This window comes from Hemitrygon akajei, unplaced genomic scaffold (genome assembly GCF_048418815.1).
Source record: "Hemitrygon akajei unplaced genomic scaffold, sHemAka1.3 Scf000039, whole genome shotgun sequence".
NCBI lineage: Eukaryota > Metazoa > Chordata > Chondrichthyes > Myliobatiformes > Dasyatidae > Hemitrygon > Hemitrygon akajei.
Window position 1 is genome coordinate 7,075,311 of NW_027331925.1, and position 4,701 is coordinate 7,080,011.

Below are 4,701 nucleotides of genomic sequence, written 5' to 3' on the forward strand. Positions count from 1 at the left end.
GCATCTGTCCGCCCTATCTGACAGTCTGACTGCACGCAATCTTTGCATTTTTATCATCAGTCCTATCCAGAGTCCCTTCACTCTCATTCCCACCCCTCCGCCAAATTAGTTCAGACCCTCCCTAACAGCTCTATCAAACCTCTCTCAGAGAATATTGTTCCCCCTCGGGTTCAGGTGCAACCTGTCACTTTTGAACAGGTCATACTTCCCCCAGAAGAGATCCCAATGATCCAAGAATCTGAAGCTCTGCCCCCTGCACCAGCTTCTCAGCCACACATTCAGGAGGGGGTGGGGTGAAGACCTGTGTCAGTCAGAGTCTGCACTCCCAGCGCACAAAGGACTTGTGTATTTCCCTGACATTCCCGGTCACCACACTGATACCTGCTTTTATTCCCTACAATATTATTGTCAGTATTAAATTCCCAGCTCCTGTGGAAGGATTCAAATTCATGTTTTGGCGTGTTAGTGCAGTGTGCCTGGGATCAGGACACAGTGGTTCATCTGCCAGTCCCGTGTATTGGTTGTATTGTGACCCTGTGCTGGTGTGTTCAGGGGTCTGACTTCTCCAGCTGACCATGTGACAGTGATCGCTCCCAGTCGGTGGGGTTGATGTGGAATAAACTTTGGTTCCCCTTAATTATAATTATAAATATAGGTTATCCTCCTATAATTATAGACAATCCTTGCTTCAAATTAGAACGCAACTGAACAAGGAGAAATGAATCTTTGTAAGTTTTACCTCGGTTAATGGCATCAAGTGTTTCTCTCAGCACTGTGTTCAACAAATAGAGGTGATCAAATTTTTCAACCGGTAGGGCCTCATCTGTCACTGACAATTCCTGGACATCATCATTAATCCTGTAAAAATGAAACTGCTGGTTATGAACTGCAATTTTGAACTATACAGGTTTTCACTAAAGAGTATGTCCTACCTCCTGTTCCAATGAGCTTCCTCCTGAAATAAATCAAACACAAATCTGATTAGACTTGGACTTACTGTCCACATCCTGAATTTCATCCAAATCATTACAAGGTGTTGAAAATTCCCACTCACACACACGGACAATACAGAACCACGGGGTAAATTACAGGGAAAGTTTCTGAATGTCAGACCATTACTAAGAGGATGAAACTTACAGGGAAGACAGGACAGGTTGTCCATTTTCATCTGGATACGATATCAGGGTGACAAGATGGAGGAATTTAAGATCAGTGATGGATTTAATTGTGAGAGGTGGGGGGTGAAGTACCTCTCTTTATGGGAAGAATTGTGGGAGATGAAATTCCAGATGGATTTTAATAAATCCCATAAGAAATTTAGTGAAGAGGAACTCGCTGCCACAGGAGTGGTTGAAGCGGAACAGCAGAGATTGAATGTAATGGGAAAACTGGATAAACACGTGAGCGACCATCGAGTTCGGTGCTGTGTTGCTGGGTGTGGTGAGTATGTGGGAGGAGAATTTTGAAGCAGGGAAATTGATAGAAGATGATGGACCGAATGGCCTGTTTCTGATGGAGACTGGACGAGATGTACCCCAGGCCACTGTGGGAGGAGATTGTTTCTGATGGAGACCGGACGAGATGTACCCCAGGCCACTGTGGGAGGAGACTGTTTCTGATGGAGACCGGACGAGATGTACCCCAGGCCACTGTGGGAGGAGATTGTTTCTGATGGAGACCGGACGAGATGTACCCCAGGCCACTGTGGGAGGAGATTGTTTCCGATGGAGAGCAGACGAGATGTACCCCAGGCCACTGTGGGAGGAGATTGTTTCTGATGGAGACTGGACGAGATGTACCCCAGGCCACTGTGGGAGGAGATTGTTTCTGATGGAGACCGTACGAGATGTACCCCAGGCCACTGTGGGAGGAGATTGTTTCTGATGGAGACCGGACGAGATGTACCCCAGGCCACTGTGGGAGGAGATTGTTTCTGATGGAGACCGGACGAGATGTACCCCAGGCCACTGTTGGAGGAGATTGTTTCCGATGGAGACCGGACGAGATGTACCCCAGGCCACTGTGGGAGGAGATTGTTTCCGATGGAGACCGGACGAGATGTACCCCAGGCCACTGTGGGAGGAGATTGTTTCTGATGGAGACCGGACGAGATGTACCCCAGGCCACTGTGGGAGGAGATTGTTTCCGATGGAGACCGGACGAGATGTACCCCAGGCCACTGTGGGAGGAGATTGTTTCTGATGGAGACCGGATGAGATGTACCCCAGGCCACTGTGGGAGGAGATTGTTTCTGATGGAGACCGGACGAGATGTACCCCAGGCCACTGTGGGAGGAGATTGTTTCCGATGGAGACCGGACGAGATGTACCCCAGGCCACTGTGGGAGGAGATTGTTTCTGATGGAGACCGGACGAGATGTACCCCAAGCCACTGTGGGAGGAGATTGTTTCTGATGGAGACCGGATGAGATGTACCCCAGGCCACTGTGGGAGGAGATTGTTTCCGATGGAGACCGGACGAGATGTACCCCAGGCCACTGTGGGAGGAGATTGTTTCTGATGGAGACCGGATGAGATGTACCCCAGGCCACTGTGGGAGGAGATTGTTTCCGATGGAGACCGGATGAGATGTACCCCAGGCCACTGTGGGAGGAGATTGTTTCCGATGGAGACCGGACGAGATGTACCCCAGGCCACTGTGGGAGGAGATTGTTTCCGATGGAGACCGGACGAGATGTACCCCAGGCCACTGTGGGAGGAAATTGTTTCTGATGGAGACCGGATGAGATGTACCCCAGGCCACTGTGGGAGGAGATTGCTGAGCCTCTGGTGATTATCTTTGCATCATCAATGGGGACCAGAGGTTCCAGGGGATTGGAGGGATGCAGAGGTCATTCCCTTATTCAAGAAAGGGAGGAGAGATAGCCCAGAAAATTATAGACCAGTAAGTGTTATTTCAGTGGTTGGTAAGTTGATGGAGAAGATCCTGAGAGGCAGGATTTATGAACATTTGGAGAGGCATAATATGATCAGGTATAGTCACCATGGCTTTGTCAAAGGCAGGTCGTTCCTTATGACCCTGATTGAATTTTTTGAGGATGTGACAAAACACATTGATGAACGTAGAACAGTAGATGTAGAGTATATGGATTTCAGCAAGGGATCCAAGGGGACATTGATTTGTTCAACCAGAATTGGCTTGTCCACAGAAGACAAAGTGTGGTTGTAGACAGGTCATATTCTGCATGGAGGTTGGTGACCAGTGGTGTGCCTCAGGGATCTGTTGTGGGACCCCTTCTCTTTGTGATTATTATAAATGCCCTGGATGAGGAAATGGAGGGATGCGTTAGTAAATTTGCTGATGACACAAATGCTGGGGATGTTGTGGATAGTGTGGAGGGCTGTCAGAGTTTACAGCAGGACATCGATAGGATGAAAACTGGGCTGAGAAGTGGCAGTTTGGAGTTCAACCCAGGTAAGTGTGAGCTGATTCACTTGGTAGGTCAAATAAGATGGCAGAATATGGTATTAATGGTAAGACTCTTGGCAGTGTGGAGGATCAATTGTCTGGTGAGAAACAGTTTACTGCCATTTGTAAATGCTGTGTCTAGGAGCGATGCATCTGTTTTCTGTCTTTGATTGCCCAGTCTGCATTGTGTTCTGTGTTACGTGATTGTGATGGTAACTAGTCACGTGTGTGGGGGTGTGGTAATAGTGAAGGGAATAAGTTACATATCCATGCTTTGTTCTGGGCAGTTTTGAGCTGAGGACGGACGGATATCATATCGTTTGTTAACTGCTTTGTTGCTGATTAATTTACGATTAATTACGCTGAAGTTTCATTGCTTCATGATTGTCTGTTGCAGATAAAGGATCGAATACAAATCTTCGACATTTTGGAAGGTCATTATTCGTGTGATTGGAGGCTCGTCATACAAGTGTAACAATCTGTGTGAGATCACCAGCAGCGGCAATTGATTTGTTAGAATTGGCTGCTGTGCTGTGTTCATTTCAAATATACCACTGTTCATTTAGTGCCCTTTGACAGAAACAAATTGAAATATAATCCCTCACCTTGAGAAATATCACACCGTCTTTTTGATCCATCTGTTCCTTTAACTTAGTGATTTCCTCCTGAATAATCCTTATATTCTCTTGAAGAGCTAGAAGATTTTTCTCCATTGGGTTGAGAATCCTCTTCTCTTCTTCCCTGAGATCCCTGAGTAAGCTCTGCTCTTTCTCAGTGATAATCTGGCGCAGTTCAGCAAACTGGGATGTGATGTAGGTCTGAATGCTGGGTGACTGTTTCTGTCAAATGAAAGTGAAGATTAATTTACTGTATTGCTGTGTGTATTTCCTGATGACATTAAGGAGACCATTTGGTCAATTAATGTCCATGCTAGCTCTGAAACATTCCCATCAACCCCATTCACTGACGTTTTCCTGAAATCTATTCTCCCCATTGACCCATTTACTCCCACCTGATTCACATACACCCTCCCCACCTTTACAGGGTTAACGGTAATTAGCCATTCATCCGGCATGCCCTTGGGATGTGTCGTAGTCTCTTGTGGTCACAGGGAGAGCATGCAAACTCCACACAGACTGCAGCAGAGGTCAGGATCGAACCCAGGTCACTGGAGCTGCGATACTCGGCTATTCTGCATTAAAGGGAGCAAAACTCGACTGTGATATCAGAAATTCTGCTCAGGAAGCCTCACCCGAACTCCAGAAATCTTCT

General features: G+C 47.1%; 1 long non-coding RNA gene across 1 annotated transcript; it reads right to left on the reverse strand.

Annotated features, from left to right (window-relative positions):
- Positions 1-739: 739 nt before the first annotated feature.
- On the reverse strand, positions 740-4,116 carry LOC140720275 (uncharacterized). The gene is made up of 3 exons (XR_012097149.1): positions 4,035-4,116; positions 933-955; positions 740-858 (listed from the first exon to the last, which is right to left on the reverse strand). It is a non-coding gene; the product is annotated as an uncharacterized lncRNA (long non-coding RNA).
- Between the last annotated feature and the right edge of the window lie 585 nt (positions 4,117-4,701).